This window comes from Catharus ustulatus, chromosome 3 (genome assembly GCF_009819885.2).
Source record: "Catharus ustulatus isolate bCatUst1 chromosome 3, bCatUst1.pri.v2, whole genome shotgun sequence".
NCBI lineage: Eukaryota > Metazoa > Chordata > Aves > Passeriformes > Turdidae > Catharus > Catharus ustulatus.
Window position 1 is genome coordinate 118,548,489 of NC_046223.1, and position 20,416 is coordinate 118,568,904.

Below are 20,416 nucleotides of genomic sequence, written 5' to 3' on the forward strand. Positions count from 1 at the left end.
CTTCTCTCCCCCCGGTTCTTTCCCCGGCTCTCCCCGCCCAGCCGGGCCGGGCCGTGAGGGGCCCGCAGCCCTCGGGGCTCCGCTGTTTTAATGTTCGCAGCTCCGGTCGCTTCCTGGGTTAGGTTGGGCTTTAAAAAGTCTGGTTTTAGTGGTGGTTCAAGTTTGGGCCCTCGGGGGTTTTGGTTTTTGGGTTTTTTTTGGTTTTTTGCCTGCGGGGGTGGGACTCTCCCTGCACCTCTTACCAAGGAATTGGGATCTGCCTGCACCTCGTTCCCGAGGGATTGGGGTCCCCGTGATCCCTTTCCCAAGGAATTGGGGTCTTCACAAACCTCATTCCCAAGGAATGGGGCTCCCGTGATCCCTTTTTCAAGGAATTGGGATCCCTGTGATCCCCTTCCCGAGGGATTGGAGTGCCTGTGATCCCCATTCCCAAGGAATCGGGCACCTTGTGATCCCTTTTCCAAGGAGTTGGGATCTTCTGCACCCCATTCTCAAGGAATTGGGGTCCCAGTGATCCCCTTCCCAACAGATTGGGGTCCTTGTGATCCCGTTCCCGAGGAATTGAGATCTACCTGCACCCCATTCCTAAGGAATTGGGGTCCCTGTCACCCCCATTCCCAAGGAATTGGGGTGCCTGTGATCCCTTTCCCAAGGAATTGGGAATCTTCTTGCTCTCATTCCCAAGGAATTGGGGTGCCTGTGATCCCTTTCCCAAGGAATTGGGATCTTCCTGCTCTCTTTCCCAAGGAATTGGAGTCCCTGTCACCCCTTTTCCAAAGAATTTGGATCTTCCTGCTCTCTTTCCCAAGGGATCAGGGTCCCTGTCACCCCTTTTCCAAGGAATGTTGTTCCCTTTTACCCCATTCCCAAGGGATTGGGGTTTCCCCAGCACCCCTTTTTTCCTTTTGGTGTTTATTCCACTTTATTTTTCCCCTCCCTCCAAACCCTTCAGCTTTTTGTCGCCATGACAAAAATTCCCTAATTTTGGTGTTTGTCCCTTTATAGCGCGTCAAGGCAGAGCTGCTGTACAAACACTGGGCCTGTGCCAGCCTCTAAAAATGTTTATTTTTACCACCAAGGAATTTACACAGCCCAGGTGGGATTTTACCACCGTTGTCCAAGGTAAAATGCTGGGACAAGAAGGGCTTTTCACCCAGTTGAGACACAAATGATGAAACCTGATGCAATTTCCCAACAAAATATCTTTATTTTTTTAATTTGTAAAACAAAATACCTTCTCCAATGCACTCAAAATCTTCCATTTCCAGAAACACTCCTCAATTTCCTCCCAAGCTCCTCAGGCTTGGTTTTCTCAGTCAGCTCATTACATGCTAAAATGAAAATTAAAATTTAAAAGCGAGTTATTACATATGCAGAGGAGGTGCCTGTGAAATCCATCGCCTTGAGATCTCACCTTGGGAGGCGGCTCGTTCTGCTGCCACACCTGAGAGGAGATATTTCAAACCTGCAGGATGGGCTGCGCCGCGCCTTCCTCCGTGATCTCCCCTCAGGGCTGCCCCTCATCTTCCTCCGTGATCTCCCCTCAGGGCTGCCCCTCATCTTCCTCCGTGATCTCCCCTCAGGGCTGCCCCTCACTTTCCTCCATGTTCTCCCCTCATAGACCCCCCCTCATCTTCCTCCACATTCTCATCTCATTTTCCTCCACGATCTCCCCTCATCTTCCTCCACATTCTCCCCTCATGGACCTCTCTCATCTTTCTCCATGTTCTCCCCTCACCTCCTCCAAGATCTCCCCTCATGGCCACCCCTCACCTTCTGCACGATCTCCCCTCATGGCTGCCCCTCGTCCTCCATGATCTTTCCTCACGGCCACCCCTCATCTTCCTCCACATTCTCCCCTCATTTTCCTCCATGATTCCCCCTCATGGCTGCCACTCAGATCCCACTGGCCGCCTCTCATTTTCCTCCTTGATCTCCCCTCAGGGCTGCCCCTCATCTTCCTCCATGATCTTCCCTCATGGCTGCCCCTTGCCTTCCATGATCTCCCCTCAGGGCTGCCCCTCACCTCCTCCAAGATCTCCCCTCATGGCTGCCCCTCACATCCCATGGCCACCTCTCATCTTCCTCCACGACCTCCCCTCACGGACCCCCCTCACCTCCTCCATGATCTCTCCCATGACCTCCCCTCACAAATGGTCATTCCCCATCTCCCCCGGGATCTCCCCTCACGTCCCTCTCCCATTCCGTCTCTCCCATTCCCTCACCTTCTCCCTCTCCCCCCGCGCTCCCTCCCCGCCCCCGGCGCTGGCGGGAACGCCGCGTGCCCTCCCCGCCCCCCGCCCTGGCTACGTGCAGTTCCCCACGAGGCGCCGCGCGCGCCCCCCGCCCGCGGGAACGGCCCGCGCCGCACGTTCGCGGCCCCGCCCGCCGGGGGAGGCGGGACGGCACCGGCCAATGGCGGCGGGCGGCGCCGCGGCGGCGGCCAATGGCAGCGGGAGCCGCGGGGGAAGCCCCGCCCCTCGCGGGCGCTCATGGCGGCGGCGCGGAGCGAGCGGCCTCAGACGCCGAAGTGCGTCCCGCCGGGTAGCGGCGTTTGGCTGGCTGTCCACAGGCGGGCAGCGAACAGCGCCCGCTCGGCCCCTCAGCGCCTTTAAGAGGCGGGCTGTGCATCCTGCCGTGTAACAGCGTCCGCCGGGAACAGTGCACACTCGGCCCCTCAGCGCCCTCAGAGGCGGGCAGTGCGTCCCGCCGTGTAACAGCGCTCCCTCGGCCCCTCAGCGCCCTCAGTCCGTCATCGGCTGCGGTTTTTAACCGCCCGCGGTTCTTCAGCGCCCTCGGTGGCTTCGGCCCCTCAGCGGCCTCGGTGCTTTAGCGCCCTCTGCGGCCTCGGCTCTGCAGCCCCCTCACTCCATCACTCCCCTCCATCACTCCCCTCACTCCATCACTCCCTCACTCCATCACTCCCCTCCATCACTCCCTCATTCCCCTCACTCCCCTCCATCACTCCCTCATTCCCCTCACTCCCCTCCATCACTCCCTCACTCCCCTCACTCCCTCACCGCCCTGGTCCCCTCCGCGCTCTCTCTCATCCTTCGGCCCTCTCACTCCTTCAGGCCCCTCAGTCTCTCAGCCCCCTCATCCTCCTCAATCCTTCAGCCCCTCGGTCCCTTCATTCCCTTATTCTCCTCAGTCCCGCTCAGTTCTCTTTTCCTCACTTGCCTCAGGACCTTCACTCCATTATTCCTCTCATTCCCTTATTCCTCTCATACCTGTTATTGCCCTCATCGTGCTCAGTTCCTTAATTTTCTTCGTTCCCTGATTCCCCTTACCCTGCTCAATCCTTTTATTCCCTCAGTCCCTCCATTCCCTTATCCCTCAACCTCTCAATCCTTTTATTCCCTTCTTCCCCTTATCCCCCTCATTCCATCATTCCCTTATTTCCTAATTCCCCTCATTCCTACATTCCCTTCATTCCCTCATCCCCTATTCCCTCATTCTATCATCTTCTCATCCCCTAATTCCAGTCATTCCTTCATCTCCCAATTCCCATTCCCTCATCCCCTCATTTCCCTAATTCCCCCCATTTCATCATTCCTAATTCCCCTCATTCCCTAATTCTGAATTCCCTTATCCCCTCATTCTGTCATTCCCATCATCCCCTAATTCCCCATTCCCTAATTCCTCTCATTCCCTAGTTCTCCATCCCCTCATTCCCTAATTTTCCTAATTCCCCTCATTTCCTCATTCCCATATCCCTCATTCCCTAATTCCCCTCATCCCCAAATTCTCCATTTCCTCATTCCCTAATTCCCCTCATTTCCCAATTCCTTTAACTCATCATTCATTCCCTAATTTCCCTAATACCCCATTCCTTAATTCCCCCATATCCCTCATTCCCAAATTCCCCTCAATTCCCAAATCCCCCTAATTCCAAATTCCTTCATCCTCTCATTCTGTCATTCCCTAATTTCCCTAATTCCCTCATCCCCTCATTCCCAGAAATCCTGAATGAGAGAATTCCATGAATTCTGCCTTTATTCCCAGATAAAGAATTAGGATTTTTTTCCTGATGCCATTAATTCTCCCTTTATTCCCAAATAAAGATTTTGGGATTTTTTTTCCTGATTCCATGAATTCTGTCTTTATTCCCAAATAAAGAATTTGGGATTTTTTTCCTGATTCCTTTATTCTCAAATAAAGAATTTGGGATTATTTTCCTGATTCCTTTATTCCCAAATAAAAAATTTGGAATTTTTTTCCAGGGTGAATTTTCCAGATTTTGGTTAATTATTAATTATTTTGCATCATCATTTATTAATTAAAAATATTTATTATTACACATAATTTATTATTCCATTATCTACTTGCAAATTTTTTATTTGATGTATTTTTACATTATTCTATATAATTGCTTGTTATTTTATTATATATTAACTATATTTTATTTATTACTTATTATAATTTATTTTCTCATATATTAACTATGTTTTACATTATCAACTAATATTTTACTTTATTAATTATCATTTTATATAATTTTAAATTTTATTATGGTGTAGGGTGAATTTACCAGAGTTTGGTTTATTATTTATTATTTTGCATCATCATTTGTTAATTTTTAATTGTTTATCACTTTATAATTTATTATTCTAAATTATATCTCTGCTAGATTTTATTATTTGATATTGTTATTTTGATTTTATTATTTCTTTGCAATATTTTACTAAATTATTTAATATAAATTATTTAATATAAATTATTTAAGATTATATTTAATATTTATTTAATAAATTATTTATTATATTTATTAAATATCTACTAGATTTTGCTTTATAATTTTATATAATAATTTCATATTTTATTATACATTTACTGCATTTTATTTCATTATTCATATAATTAGTTTTTCATTTATTTCATTATTTATCCTTTTATTTTCCCCAAGCTCTTCCCATTTTAAAATTAATTTTCATTATTAAAATTAATTTTAAATTAAGAAAAAAAAAATCCACCAAAAACCCCAAATCCAGGAAAATCTCATTAAATTCCCATTAAATTTTAATTTAACTCAGCAAAATCCCAGATCCAAATCCTCTGGAAACAAGGAATCAATGAGGAAAAATTCTCTTTTTTTTCCTGGTTTGAAATTAAATAATCCCTTTTCCTCCATTTTTCCCATTTTCCTATTTTCCCTTATTTTATTCCCATTTTTCTATTTTTTCCTTTTTCCCATTTCCCCCAACATTTCCCCATTTTATTCCCATTTTTCTGCATTTTTCCCCTATTTTATTCACATTTTCTCAATTTCCCCCTTTTTTCCTTTTTACATTTTTCCCATTTTCCCCCCATTTCCCTTTTTTTTTTAATTTTCCCCCAATTTTTCCCATTTTTTCAAAATTTCCCATTTTTTCCTCATTTCCCTCCAGTTTTCCATCAATTTTCCCATTTATTTCTATTTTTATTTACCCCATTTTATTCCTATTTCCATTTTAACAATTTTCCCCTTTCCCTCTTTTTTCCACTTTACCTTTTCTCCCATTTTTTCCCAAATTTTCTCATTTTCCCCCCCGATTTTCCTTTTAAAATTTTTTTCCATTTTCTCAAATTTCCCTTTTTTGCAATTTTTCCCATTTTCTCAAATTTTCCCATTATTTTCAATTTTCCCCTTTTTTCAATTTTTCACAAATTTTTTCATTTTTTCCCATTTTTTCCATTTTTCCTTTTTCCCATTTTTTCCTCATTTCCCTCAAATTTTCCACCAATTTCCCCCATTTTCCATTTTTCCATTTCCCCCAATCTTTCCCCATTTTATTCCCATTTCTTAAATTTTCCCCCATTTCCCCCTTTTTAAAATTTTCCCACATTTTCCCATTTTTTCCCCAATTTCCCCATTTTTTCCTCATTTCCCTCCAGTTTTCCATCAATTTTCCCATTTTTTCCCTATTTTATATTTTCCCCGTTTTAGTCCTATTTCCATTTTTATAATTTTCCCCTTTCCCTCTGTTTTTCCATTTTATCTTTTCTCCCATTTTTTCCCAATTCCCCCATTTTTAATTTCCCCATTTTTCCCAAATTTTCTCAATTTTTTCCCATTTCCCCCATTTCCATTTCCTCCCATTTTTTCCTTTTTTGCCTTTTTTTCCATTTCCCAAATCTTTCCCCATTTTATTCCCATTTTCCCCTTTTTAAAAATTTCCCCTTAATCTTCCCATTTTTTACATTTTTTTCCCCAAATTTTCTCAATTTTCCTATTTCTCCCCATTTTTCCTTTTCCCACTTTATTCCCATTTCCCCCAAATTTTCCCATTTTTTTTCCATTTCCTTTTTTTCCTTTTCCTCCAATTTTCCCCATTTCCCCAATTTTTTTCATTTCCCCCAATTTTTTCAATTTTCCCCAATTTTTCCTTCCCCCCATTTTTCCTTTTTCCATTTCCCCCATATTTTCCCAATTTTTCCCATTTCCCCCTATTATTTCAATTTTTCTCCATTTTAAATTTTCTCCCATTTTTCCCATTTCCCCAACTTTTCCTCTATTTTTTCATATTTTCCCATTTTAAATTTTTTTCCTATTTCCCCAAATTTCCATTTTTTCATTTTCCCCCATTTTTCCCATTTTTCAATTTTTCCCCATTTTTTCATTTTCCCATTTTTTTTCCCATTTCCCCCCATTTTTTCAATTTTTCTCCATTTTCCCCATTTCCCCAAATTTCCCAATTTTTAAATTTTTTCCCATTTTTTTCCATTTCCCCCAATCTTTCCCCATTCCCCCATTTCATTCCCACTCCCCCTTTTTACCTTTTCCCCATTTTTGCCCAAATTTCCCCATTTCTTCCATCCCCCCAATTTTTCCCATTATCCCCTTTAATTCCAATTTCCTTTTCCTCAATTTTTCCCCATTTCCCCACTGGGAACCCCATTGGGGTCCAGCCCCAGCCCCATTTGGGGTTCAGGGCTTCACCCTAATTTGGGGTTCAGCCCCATTTGGGGATTTAGGGGTTCAGTCTCAGCCCCATTTTGGGTTTGGCTCCATTTGGGGTTCAGGGTTGCAGTTCTGGCCCCATTTTGGGATTCAGCTCCATTTAGGGGTTCCACTGGGGTTCAGTTTTGGCCCCTCTTGGGGTTCAGGGGTTTGGCCCCTTTTGGGGTTTGGCTCCATTTGGGGTTCAGCCCCATTTAGGGTTTAGTGGGGGTTCAGTTTTGGCCCTATTTGGGGCTCAGGTGTTTGGCCCCATTTGGGGTTCAGGGCTTCACCCTAATTTGGGGTTCGGCTCCATTTTGGGATTTAGGGGTTCAGTCTCAGCTCCATTTGGGGTTCAGGGGTTTGGTTCCATTTGAGGTTTTGGCCCTGGCCCCATTTGGGGTTCAGGGGTTCACCCTAATTTGGGGTTCAGTCCAATTTGGGGATTTAGGGGTTCAGTCTCAGCCCCATTTGGGATTTGGCCCCATTTGGGGTTCAGGGGTTTGGCCCCATTTCGGGTTCAGGGCCGCACTCCCACTTGGGGGTTCAGCTCCATTTGGGGTTCGGGGGTTCAGTTCTGGCCCCATTTTGGGGTTCAGGGGGCTGGTTCCATTTGGGGTTTGGCTCCATTTGGGGTTCAAGGCTGCACTTCTGGTCCTATTTGGGGTTCAAGGGTTCAACCCAATTTCGGGGTTCAGCCCCATTTTGAGGGTTCAGGGGTTCAGTTTTGGAATTCTGGCCCCATTTGGGGTTCAGGAGTTCAGCTCCATTTGGGGGTTCAGGGGTTTGACCCCATTTGGGGTTCAGGGCTGCCCTCCCACTTGGAGGTTCAGCTCCATTTGGGGTTCAGCCCCGTTTTGGGTTTGGAGGTTCAGCCCCATTTGGGGTCCAGGGCTTTGGCCCCATTTGGGGGTTCAACCCCGACCCTATTTGGGGGTTCAGGGGTTCAGTCCCGGCCCCATTTGGGGTTCAGCCCCATTTTGGGTTTGGAGGTTCAGCCCCATTTGGGGTTCAGGTGTTTGGTCCCATCTGGGGTTCAGGGATTCAGCCCCGGCCCCATTTGGGGTTCAGGGGTTCGGCCCCGTTTGGGGTTCAGCCTCGTTTTGGGTTCAGGGGTTCAGTCCCGGCCCCGTTTGGGGTTCAGCCCCGTTTGGGTCCGGGGTTTGTCCCCCTTTGGTGCCGACCCCACAGCTGTGCCAGCCCCGGCTCAAAGTCCCGCTGGCTCCTGCAGCTCCTCCCCGTGCAATTCCCGGGAAATCATTAACCAGGAACGGCCGCGGGGCCGGGCGGGGCCGGGACCTTCGGACCCAAAACTGGGACACGGCACCGGGACACGGCCCCGCCCTTCCCGAGGGAATGGGATCGGGATCGTGCCAGGGAATGGGATCAGGATCATCCCAGTGGGAATGGGATCATCCCAGGGAATGGGACTGTCCTACAGGGAATGGGATCATCCCACAGAAAATGGGACCATCCCAGTGGGAATGGGATCATCCACTAGGAATGGGATTGTCCCACAGGGAATGGGATCATCCAGTGGGAATGGGACTGTCCTGTGGGAATGGGGTCATCCAGTGGGAATGGGATAATCCTACAGGGAATGGAATCATCTCACAGGGAATTGGGATCATCCCATGAGAATGGGATCATCCCACAGGGAATGGGATCATCCCACAGGGAATGGGATTGGAATGGGGGTAGGATTAGGATGGGATTTGGGATTGGGATGGGATTTAGAATTGGGATGGGATTTGGGAGTGGGATGGGATTTAGAATTGGGATGGGATAGGATTGGGAAGGAATTGGGATCGGATTTAGAATTGTGATTGGGTTGGGCTTTGGGGTGAGGATAGGATTGGGATGGGATCCCCCAAATCCACACCCCCTTTGAGGAAATCCCAAAATTCCAGCTCCTCCTCCCATCCAAGCCCCTTTTCCTAAACTTTGGAATCCTGAAATTCCCTTCACACCACTCAGCATTCCTGGGATTCTTTTGGGATATTTGGGAATTCCCATGGTTGTGACCCCTACCCAGCATCTGGGATTTGGCCTTGAAATCCCAAATAAACTCTGGGATCCCTGTCCCAGATCCCAATCCATCCCAGATCCCTGTTCCAGATCCCTGTCCTGGATCCCAACCCATCCCAGATCCCCATCCCAAATTCCCATCTCTCCTGGATCTCTTCTCCTCCCTCATCCATCCTTGATCCCAGATTTTGTTCCCCATTCCCATTTGTCCAACATTTCCCTCTCTCCCAGATTCCTCCTCTGTTCTGGATCCCTTTCCAGGGATCCCTGTCCTTCTTGGATCCTGCTCCAGCCTGGATCCCATTCCCTAAATCCCAAATCCCTTCCCCATTCCCTAAATCCCTTCCCAAATCCATCCCCTAAATCCCTTCCCAAATCCATTCCCTGACCACCCCATTCCAAGCCCTGAAATCCTGGAATGAGAATGCATTCCTGGAGCTCCAAACCCTTCCCTAAATCTTTTCCCTTCCCTTCTTTTCCTGAACCCATTCCCTAAATCCCTTCCCAAATTCCATTCCCTTCACAAATTCCTTCCCCAACCCCTCCCCTTTTCCCTTTTTTTAACTTTTCTCCTTTCCCATTTTTCCCTTCCCTTTTCTCTTTTTGCTTCCCTCCCCTTTTTCCCCTTTCCCCTTTCTCCTTTTTTCCCCATTCCCCTTTTCCTTTATCCCTGCTTTTTCCCCTTTTTCTCCCCCATTTTTTCCCCTTTCCTCTTTTTTCCCTTTTTTCCCTTTTCCCACCCGGTGCATCCATCGGGAATCTCTGCAGAGGGCAGCACCATCCAGGACATCGCCTCCCTTTTCCCTCCCATCCAATCCCTGTTTTTCCAGCAGAACTTTCCATGGGATTTTTCCTTTCCCGGGGAGCTCTCCAGCCTGGAAAAACAGCTGGGAAAAAAAAATCGGGATTGGGAAAAAAAAAAAGGGAGGGGCTGGAAATCAGAATTTTTCCTGTTTGTGGGAATCCCATCCTGGTGCAATCCTGACACTTCCCATGATTCTAGGATATTCCAAATTTTTCTTGGACGTTCCCAGGGATTCTCTGGGAATTCTAGCCCAGCCAGGAATTCCTTCCCAAATTCACCTTTTCCAGGGAATTCCCTCCATCCCCAGCTCTCCCAGTCTGGGATTGGATCCATCCCCATCCCAACTCCTCTCTGGGAAGGAATTTTGGGAATTCAGGACTCCAGGAAGGGTCTCCCTTCTCTTTTCCATCCCTGAATTCCATAAAAACCCTTTAGGATGCATTCTGAGCATCCTGGATCCCAAAATCTGGAATGATTTGGATGGGATCCATGGATTTTAAACCCCATCCCAGACTGCTCCAACCTTTCCTCGGACACTCCCAGGGATCCAGGGGCAGCCACAGCTTCTCTGGGAATTCCACCTCACAACGGATTTTCCTGGGAAAAGCCAAAATTTGGGATCAGGTGTTGCTGGAGGGTGAATTCCCAACGCTGCCTTCACCTGGGCCCTTCAAATCCCACTTGTTTTTCCGGAACGCCGGCGCTCTCCATTCCCATGGGGAATATCGGGGTAAACAACTCCAAGGAAACGGGAAAATCGGGAACAGAGCAGGGGTTGGAGCAGCACATCCAGGTGAGGTCGGCTCCATCCGGCTCAGGTGATGAGGAATTGGGGAAATTGGGGAAAATTTAGGTGGGATTTAGGAAAAAATCCTGCTCTGGGATGTGAAGGGTGGGGTGGAATTCCCTGAGAATCCCTGGGAGTGTCCAAGGAAAGGTTGGAGCAGCCTGGGATGGGATTTAAAATCCATGGATCCCACCAATGGAATTCCAGGATTCTGGGATCCAGGATGCTCAGGATCCATCCCGAGGGATTTTTGTGGAATTCAGGGATGGAAAAGGGAAAGGAGACCCTTCCTGGAGTCCTGAATTCCCAGTTAAGCCCCAAAATTCCTTCCCAGAGAGGAGTTGGGATGGGGATGGATCCAATCCCAAACTGGGAATGGAGGGAATTCCCTGGGAAAAGAGGAAAACAGGATTTGGGAAGGAATTCCCAGAGAATCCCTGGGAGCATCCAAGCAAAGTTTGGAGCACCCTGGGATGGCGGAAAGTTGCAGCAGGATGGGATTTAAGCTGAATCCCACCCAAACCATTCCTAAATCCCAGAATTTCTGGGGACAACTCGGCCCTGGCTGAGGCAGCGCCGGGAGCTCGGGAGGGAAACCCGGGCTGGGGGCACCGGGGCTGGGAACAGCGAGGGGACACCCGGGGCTGAGGGCACCGGTGCTGGGGGCACCGAGGAGGGCCCGGAGATACTGAGGGCACCGAGGGGACACCCGGGTTTGAGGGCATCGGGAGGGCACTGGAGCTGAGGGCAGAGCGGTGGCACCAGGGAGCTGCAGGAGCTCAGGGCACCGAGCGGGCACTGGGGCTGAGGGCACGGTGATGGCACCGGGGAACTCCCGGGGCTGAGGGCACCGCGGGGGCACCGGGAATGTCCCTGGGCTGAGGGCACCGAGGGGACACGGGCGATCTCCCCTAGCCGCGGGCAGAGCAGCGGCACCGCGGAGCTCCCGGAGCTGCGGGCAGCGACCCCCGGGCCCGGCGCGGCCGGAGCCCCTCAGCGCCCGCCGCCCTCAGCCGCCAACATGGCGCCGCCTTCCCCTTCCCCTCGCGCCCCCTTCCCCTTCCGTCCCCTCGCCCCGTCCCCGTCCCGGTCCCGGCCGCGGCAGCGGCGCCGCCCCGGGCCCGCAGCTCGGCCCAGCCGGCAGAAGATGGCGGCGGCGCGGCGCAGCTCGGAGGCCTCGGCCTCGGAGCGGAGGAGGAGGAGGAAGGGCAGGAGGAGGAGGAGGATCCATCCCCAGCGGAGCTCCGCCGCCACCGCCCCCTTCGTCCTCCATGCCCAGCTCCGCCCCGTCCCGCCGGGAGGAGGGAGGGAGGATCGCGGCGAGCCCGAGCCGGAGCCCCGCAGCCTCGCCGCGCCGCCCAGCCCGAGGGGCCCCGGCGGGCGCGGGGGGAGCCCCTGAGCGGAGCCGGGGCCGCCAGCACCTCCCGCCGCCCTCCGCCCGCGGCTCCCGCAGCCCCCGGGGCCGCCGCTCCGCCCGGCCCGGCCCGGCCCGGCCGCGGGAGTCGCTGTGGCGTTGCCCGCTGTGGCCTCGGCCCTGTCAGCGGCAGGTGAGTGCAGAGCGAGCGGGGCCCCGCGGCGGAGCTCGGCCCGCGCCGCTGCCCCGCGGCTCCCGCGGCCGCTGTCACGGGGCTGCGAGGGAGGGAGGGAGGAGCGGCGCCGCTCGTTCGTCCGCTCCTTGCCCGGCCATGGCGGCCGCCGCCTCCTCCTCCTCCTCCTCCTCCCCCTCTCTCTCTCTCTCCTTCCTTCGCTCGCTGCCTCCCTCGCCGAGCGCGGCTCCGTCCCCTCCCCTCGCTGCGGGCCCGCCCTCCGCCATCGCTCCCCCCTCAGGGACCCCGCGCGCGCTCCCTCCCCTCCCTCAGCCGCCCCCGGGCGAGCCGCGGTTCGCAAGTTGCTCGCCAAAGTCCCACCGCTCTCCGGCCTCTTTCCCCTTCTCCTCAGCCTGAAATTCCCCTTCCTCACTCCCGGCTTTGTAAATTTTAATTTTAAATTTTTTTTTAATAAATTTTTTTTTTTTTTTTTTATTCCCGCTTGGAAAATGGCACCGCCGCCCCCGGCTGTGGGGATGAGCCCTGGGGTGGGGTTTGGGGAAAGCGGGGGGGAGGTGGCAGCGCTTTGTGTGAGGGTGACATTCCCGAAATATCCCTAAAAAATCTCCAGATATCCTAAAATATCCCTAAAATCCTGCCGGGGAGGAGGAGCCCACACTTCCAGGTGCCTCTGGAGCAGCATTCCCCAGCCAGGTGCATCGGGAATGGCTCCTGTGAGGGGGCTCTGTGCCCTCAATTTTCCAGAATTCCCCAAATTTTTCCTTTCCCTGCCCTCAATTTTCCAGAATTCCCCAAATTTTTCCCCCTCCCTGTCCTATTTTTTCCAGAATTCCCGAATTTTTCTCTTTTCCCTGCCCAGTTTTTTCCTTTTCCCTGCCCTATTTTTTCGAGAATTTCCAAATCGTTCCCTTCTCTGCCCTCAATTCTCTGTAATTCCCCTTTTTTTTCCCTTCTCTGCCTTCAATTTTCCAGAATTCCCCAATTTTTCCCTTCCCTGCCCTATTTTTTCCAAAATTCCCCAATTTTTTCCCTTTGTCTGCCCTATTTTTTCCATAATTCCCAATTTTTCCCCCTTCCCTGCCCTAATATTTCCATAATTCCCCAAATTTTTCACTTTTCCTGCCCTAATATTTCCAGAATTCCCAAATTTTTCCCTTCCCTGCCCTCGATTTTCCAGAATTCCCAATTTTTTCTCTTTTCCCTGCCCAATTTTTTCTTTTCCCTGCCCAATTTTTTCTTTTCCCTGCCCAGTTTTTTTCCAGAATTCCCAAATTGGTCCCTTCTCTGCCCTTAATTTTCTGTAATTCCCCAAATTTTTCCTTTCCCTCCCCTCAATTTTCCAGAATTTCCCGATTTTTCCCCTCCCTGTCCTATTTTTTTCTAGAATTCCCAAATATTTCTCTTTCCCAGTCCTATTTTTTTCCAGAATTCCCAATTTTTTCCCTTTGTCTACCCTATTTTTTCCAGAATTCCCCAAATTTTTCCCTTTTCCTGCCCTGATATTTCCAGAATGCCCAAATTTTTCTCTTCTCTGCCCTCAATTTTCCAGAATTTTTTTTTAATCACCTGGGATTTTTTTTGGGGAAAAAAAACAGAAAAAAAAAGCTTGGAATTGTCATAGAGGGTCCAAAAATTCCCATTTTTCTCGTTTTCCCAAGCACTTAAAAATCCCAAATAATTCCAAGAGGGACACAGCAAAAGGGATAAAAAGTGGGAATTTTAATTTCCTTTTTTTCCCCCCTCTGGAATTGGGATGGAAATTCCTGAAAGTTTTTATGTGTGAAAAAAAAGTGGGAATATGTGGGATATTTGGATTTTTTTGTGGATTTTGGTGGGGTTTTATGGATTTTTTTTCATGGATTTTCAGGGAAAAGTGGAAAAAATCCTGGGATTTTTGGGGAAAAACTGAGGAAATCCAGGAATTTTGGGGAAAAAATGGAAGAAATTCCAGGATTTTCTTGGAAAAATTGAGAAATTCTGTAAATTTTTGAGTTAAAATGGAGAAAATCCAGAGAAAAAATTGAGTAAATCCCAGGATTTTAATGGAAAAATGACAGAAATTCCAGGATTTTAATGGAAAATGGAGCAAATCTGGGGATTTTCATGGAAAAATATGGGAAATTCTGGGGATTTTTTTGAAAATTGGAGAAAATCCAGGATTTTAATGGAAAAATTGAGAAAATTTGAGGATTTTTGAGGAAAAATGGAGGAAATCCAGGGAAAAATTGATGCAATTTGAGATTTTTAATGGAAAAATGGAGGAAATTTCATTTTTTTATGGAAAAATGAAGGAAATCCCAGCATTTTCATGGAAAAATTGAGAAAATCCATGAAAAAATCTGGAATAAATCCATGGAATTGGGATCCCTCTGAATTCTGGATGGAAAAATGGGAAACTGGGAATGCGGGGGGAGAAAAAAATTGGGAATTTTTCCTGCTGGAGTTCTTGGAGTTCCAAAATTTCCATAGGAAATCCCATCCTTGTTTTTATTCCAAGAAATTTCCCAGCCTGGAAAATTCCAGGAATTCTCTTCTATTTTCCAAATTGGGAATTGCAGGAAAAAAAAATTTAAGAAAGGGGAAAATCCAAGGAAAAATCTCCTTAAAACCACGAAATTCCAGGTTTTTCAATATTCTTGGAATTCCTGGAATTCCTTCCTGATTTTTCCAAGGATTGCAGGAATTTTTCCTGAGTCAAATTCCTGGGAAAATTTCCTCCAAATTTCAAGAATTCCCAAAAAATTCCAGCTTGTCCAGCCCTTGGAATTCTTGGAATTCCCAAATTTCAAAATTCCCAAATTTTTTTGATACTAAAAATTCCATTTTTTTTCTCCCCTAGCATTCCCAGATTGCCATTTTTCCATCCAGAATTCCAAGGGATCCCAAATCCATGGATTTATCCTGGATTTTCTAATTTTCCAGAATTTTGGGGAGAATTTCTTCAGAGAAGGAAAATTTGGGAATAAAAATTTGGGAAATTCCCAAAATTACAGGGAAAATAAATTTTACTTTTGTTGGGAAAGAAAAAAAATCCTGGATCCATAAAATTCCCTGGAATTTTTTTCTTTATACACCAAAAATCCCAGAAAAGTGGGAGCAGCTCCCAAAAAAATTTTGGGGAATTTTTTAAAATTTTTTGGGAATTCTGAATATTTTTTCCAGCTTTTTCTGGGATTTTGGGAATTTTTTTGGGAATGGAAAATTCCAAAGGAATTTTTGGATCCTTCCCATCCTGAAATTCCAGGAATTCCAAGGATATTGAAAAGCCAGGAAGCAACTCCTGGAATTTTGTGGTTTTAAGGAGATTTTTTCCTTGGATTTTCTCTTTTTTGGGGAGATTTTCTTCCTGCAGTTCCCAATTTGGAATTTTCTGGAGCTTTCCCAGGATTTTTCTGGAGCTTTTCCTGGATTTCCTGCTGCTTTTCCTGGAATTTTCTTGGGATTTCCTCCAGTTTCCAGGGATTTCCTGGAGTTTTCCTGAATTTCCTGAAACTTTCCTGGGATTTTCTGGGGCTTTTCCTGAATTTCCTCAAATTTCCTTGAGTTTCCCCAGATTTCCCAGAGCTTTTCTTGTTCTTTCCCTGGAACTTTTCCCAGATTTCCTCTGATTTCCCAGAGTTTTTCCAGGATTTTCTGGAGCTCTTCCTGGAGTTTTCCTGGAGCTTTTCCAGAATTTCTCCATTTTCCCAGGATTTCCTGCAGCTTTTGTGGATTTTCCCCAGATATCCTGGAGTTTTCCCAAATTTCCTGGTGCTTTTCCTGTTGTTTTCCCAGAGTTTTCCCCAGATTTCCTGGAGTTTTTCTGGAATTTCCTGGAATTTTCCTGGATTTCCTGGAATTTTCCTGGAGCTTTTCCAGGAACTTTCCCAGGATTTCCTGGAATTTTTCCTGTTTTTTTCCTGGAATTTCTTTGAGTTTCCCTGGAGCTTTTCCAGGATTTCCTGCAGCTTTTCCCAGATTTCCTGGAAGTTTTCCTGGATTTCCCTGAGCTTTTCCTGAAATTTCCTGGAGTTTTTCCAGAGTTTTCCAGCATTTCCTCCAGATTTCCTAGAACTTTTCCAGGAATTTCCTGGAGTTTTTCCAGAGTTTTCCAGCATTTCCTCCAGATTTCCTAGAACTTTTCCTGGAATTTCCTGGGGCTTTCCCAGAGCTTTTCCAGGATTTCCTCCAGATTTCCTGGAATTTTTCCTGGAGTTTTCCTGGAATTTCCTGGAGTTTTCCTGGAGCTTTTCCAGGGTTTCCTTGAGTTTCCCACGATTTCCTCGAGTTTCCCAGGATTTCCTGGAGCTTCCCTCAGATTTCCTGGAGTTTTCCCAGAGTTTTCCAGGAATTTCCTGAATTTCCTGGAGCTTTCCCAGAACTTTTCCTGGATTTCCTATTGTTTTCCTGGAATTTTCTGGAGCTTTTCCAGGAAATTTCCCAGGATTTCCTGGAATTTCCTGGCATTTCCCTGGAGCTTTTCCAGGATTTCCTGGAGTTTTCCTCGAGTTTTCCTGGATTTCCTGGAATTTTCCTGGGACTTTTCCAGGAACTTTTCCAGGATTTCCTGAAATTTTTCCTGGAGTTTTCCCGGAGCTTTTCCAGGATTTCCTCCAATTTTCCACAATTTGCTTGAGCTTCCCCAGATTTCCTGGAACTTCTCCTGGAATTTCCTGGAGTTTTCCCCAGAGCTTTCCCAGGATTTCCTGGAGATTTCCAGGATTTCCCAGAATTTTCCTGGAATTGCCTGGAGCTTCCTTCAGATTTTCTGGAGTTTTCCAGAATTTCCTGAATTTCCTGGAGCTTTTCCCAGAACTTTTCCTGGATTTCCTGTTTTTTTCCTGGGATTTTCTGGAGCTTTTCCAGGATTTCCTGGAATTTTCCTGGAGCTTTTCCAGGAAATTTCCCAGGATTTCCTGGAATTTTTTCCTGAGGTTTTCCTGGAATTTCCTGGCATTTCCCTGGAGCTTTTCCCAGATTTCCTGGAGTTTTCCAGGATTTCCTGGAATTTTCCTGTGACTTTTCCAGGAACTTTTCCAGGATTTCCTGGGATTTCCTGGAGTTTTCCCAGAGCTTTTCCAGGATTTCCTGGATGTTTTCCTGGATTTCCCTGAACTTTTCCTGGAATTTCCTTCAGTTTTCCAGGATTTCCTCCAATTTTCCACAATTTCCTTGAGTTCCCCAGATTTCCTGGAGCTTTTCCTGGAATTTCCTGGAAGTTTTCCCCAGAGTTTTCCAGGATTTCCTGAATTTTCTGTGGCTTTCCCAGAACTTTTCCCAGATTTCCCTGAGCTTTTCTTGGAATTTTCCTGGAATTTCCTGGAGTTTCTCAGACCTTTTTTTGAATTATTTTCCTTGAGTTTTCCAGGATTTCCTCCAATTTTCCACATTTTCCTTGTGTTTCCCCAGATTTCTTGGAATTTTTTCTGGATTTTCTGGAGTTTTCCAGGATTTCCTGCAACTTTTCCCAGATTTCCCAGTGCTGATTTTTCCTGGAATTCCCAAGAACTCCACAAATCCCAGATTTTGCTCCGAGGATCTCAAATTTTCTGTCAAATTTGGGGGGAAAAAAGGGGGAAATATCCAGAAAAAAAGAAAAAAAAAGAAAAAAATCCAGAAAAATACTCAAATCCCAATTTTCTGGGATTGTTGGAAAAATCCAGGAATTTTGATGGAAAAATAATGGGATTTTGGTGGAAAAAATCCTGGAATTTTATCAGAAAAATCCTGGAATTGTCATGGAAAAAATCCTGGAATTGTCATGAAAAAGTCCTGGAATTTTGATGGAAAAATTCTGGAATTTTGTTGGAAAAATTTTGGAATTTTGGTGGAAAAATTCTGGAATTTTGGTGGAAAAAATCCTGGAATTTTCTTGGGAATTCCATCCCAAAATTCCAGTTGGAAAAATCCTAATTTTCTTGGAAAAGTGGGGAAAAATCCCAGATTTTTATTTTTATTTATTTTTATTTTTATTTTTGTATTATTATTTTTTGGGGAATGGTCCCAATGGATTCCAGAGGGAATTTTGCTCCTGGAATTTTTGAATTCCCAAAAAAATTCTGGAAATTTTCTGTTCATGCTTTGGATCCTTGGGGAATTTTGGGGCCATTTTTGTTTTTTTGGGGGGATTTCTTGGGATTTTTTTTGGGATTTTTTTTTATTATTTAGGAATTTTTTTTTAGATATTTTGGGATTTTTTGGGATTTTTAAAAAATCTGTGTGGGGTTTTTGTGCTCTTGGTGGATTTTTTTGGGATTTTTTTTATGATTTGGGGTGATTTTTTGGGATATTTTGGAATCTTGATTTTTAAAAAATCTTGTTTATTTTTGGGAATTTTTGATATTTTTAGGAAATTTTTTTGACATTTTTTTGGGGATATTTTGGTATTTTTTATTTTTAATACTTGTGGGATCTTGGTGGATTTTTTTTGGCATCTCTGTGTATTTTTGGGGAAAACTTCTGGGAAAAACGGTGCAAATCCAGGAATTTTCAGGAAAAACAGCACAAATCCAGGATTTTTTTTGGGGAAAAAAAGAGAAAATCCAGGAATTTTTTGGAAAAACCCGAGAAAATTCCAACCTGGCTTGGCTGGGAAGGGCCCTTTAATCCCATCCCATCCATTTTTCCTGGAATTTTTTAATTTCCAAGATTTTTTCCTATCTGGAATGAGCAAAATCCCAAGAAAATTTCCTTTTTTCTTGTCATTTTTTCAGGATTGCGACAAAAAAAACCCCTGGAAAAATCCCAAAAATTCCAGAAATAATTCCCAAAATAATCTATTTTTTTTTCCTCTGCAGGGAATTGAGATTCCCATGGAATTCCCAACCCTGAAATTCCTGAGGTTTTAGGATTTTTCTGGAAAATCCCAGATTTCCCATGATCCATCCCTCACCTCCGGAAATCCCAGGTAAGTTTGGAGCTTTTCCATTTTTTCTGATAGAATTTTTTTGTCCCAGAATTTTTTTTTTTTAATTCCTGACAGCAAAAAAAAAAAAAAAAATCCTTGAATTTCCTCATTTTTGGGGAATTATTCTGAGCAGGAAAAATTGTGAAAAATTCAAATTATTCCTGTGGTGTTTTTTTCATTGGGATGGAATTCCAAGGATTTTTTGGTGGGAATTTTGGGAGTCAGGGGTGGAAAATTTGGAATGGTTTGAGGAAAATAAATTGAGAATTTTGGTGGAAAAATTCATGGAATGGAAGGAAAAATTGGGAATTTTGAGGAAAATTGGGATAATCCTGATGGAAAATTGGGATATTCCTATGGAAAATCAGGATTGACCTAAAAATTTGGGAATTCTGAATTCCCAACTCTTCTTGCTCTGTTCCAGGATTTTTTGGGAATCTCCAAACTGGAAAAATCTGGGAATTTGCCAGAAAAATCTGGAATTCCTTCCTGGGGTTGATCATTAACCAAGCTGGCAAAATTCCCGCCGGAATTTGGGAATTTTTACTTTTTCCAGAAAAAAAAAATCCTGGAGTTTTTCCAAGGAGCTGGGATTGGGAATTCCCAAAACTCTGGAGAATTCCTTGGGCCCCTCATTCTGAAACTTTTCCTGGAGCCTCGAGGGAATTTGGCTCCACCCGGAGAAAATGTGGCCGGACCTGCTCGGCAAATTCCGGAGCCGTCGGAATTCGGGAGCGGCCCGAAGGGAGGGAGAGGGGGAAAAAAAAAAAAATTCCCTTTTTCCCCAAGTTTTCTACTTTTTCCAAAAATTTCTGTCTCTCCTATCTCTTAAAATTCCAAGCTGGAATTTTTATCCCAAATTTTACCTTATTCTGAAGGAATTTGGGATAGGAATCCCAGAAATGTGGGAGGAGCTAAAATCGGAATTTTTTGGGAATTTTGGACCAGGATCCAGACCCAGGAATTTTAGGAAATTTCCTCTTCTGTGGGAATTTTGCTTTTCCAACTTTTTTTCCTGTTTTTTTTGGTTTTTTTCCCCCAGTTTTTCACATTTTTTTTCTGCTATTTCCTGCTTTTTTTTCCACTTTTCCCCCAACTTTTCCCACTTCTCCCACTTTCCCTACTTTTCCCATTTTTTTCTGCTTTTCCCTCAACTTCTTCCCAGTTTTTCTGATTTTTCCTGATTTTTTGTTTGTTTTCCAGCTTTTTTCCCACTTTTTTCCCCTGCTTCTTTTCTCTGCTTTTTCTTACTTTTTCCTTGTTTTTTTCCCTGTTTTTCATCACTTTTTCTTGGTTTTCCCTATTTTTTCCCTTATTTTCCTCCCTTTCCCCTGTTTTTTATTGCTATCTCCTTCTTTTTCTCACTTCCCCACTTTTTCTGCTTTTTCCCAGTTTTCCTCACTTTTCCTTGAATTTTTCCTGTTTTTTTCCCAGCTTTTCTCCA

The 20,416-nt window shown here is 45.8% G+C and overlaps 1 protein-coding gene and 2 long non-coding RNA genes across 5 annotated transcripts in view; 2 read left to right on the top strand and 1 right to left on the bottom strand.

Moving 5' to 3' along the window:
• Positions 1-1,187: 1,187 nt before the first annotated feature.
• LOC116994262 lies at positions 1,188-2,010 on the bottom strand. Its single transcript, XR_004417444.1, has 2 exons — positions 1,415-2,010; positions 1,188-1,331 (listed from the first exon to the last, which is right to left on the bottom strand). It is a non-coding gene; the product is annotated as an uncharacterized LOC116994262 (long non-coding RNA).
• A 5,085-nt stretch (positions 2,011-7,095) lies between these two features.
• On the top strand, positions 7,096-7,929 carry LOC116994267. The gene is made up of 3 exons (XR_004417447.1): positions 7,096-7,346; positions 7,789-7,805; positions 7,912-7,929. It is a non-coding gene; the product is annotated as an uncharacterized LOC116994267 (long non-coding RNA).
• Positions 7,930-18,867: 10,938 nt separating this feature from the next.
• Positions 18,868-20,416, top strand: part of NCOA1 (nuclear receptor coactivator 1) — a 41,112-nt gene continuing 39,563 nt past the window's right edge. For all 3 annotated transcript variants that reach the window (XM_033056444.2, XM_033056441.1, XM_033056443.1), the window contains exon 1: positions 18,868-18,972. The gene's annotated coding sequence lies outside the window, so the exon portion shown is untranslated. The remainder of the gene's footprint in view (positions 18,973-20,416) is intronic.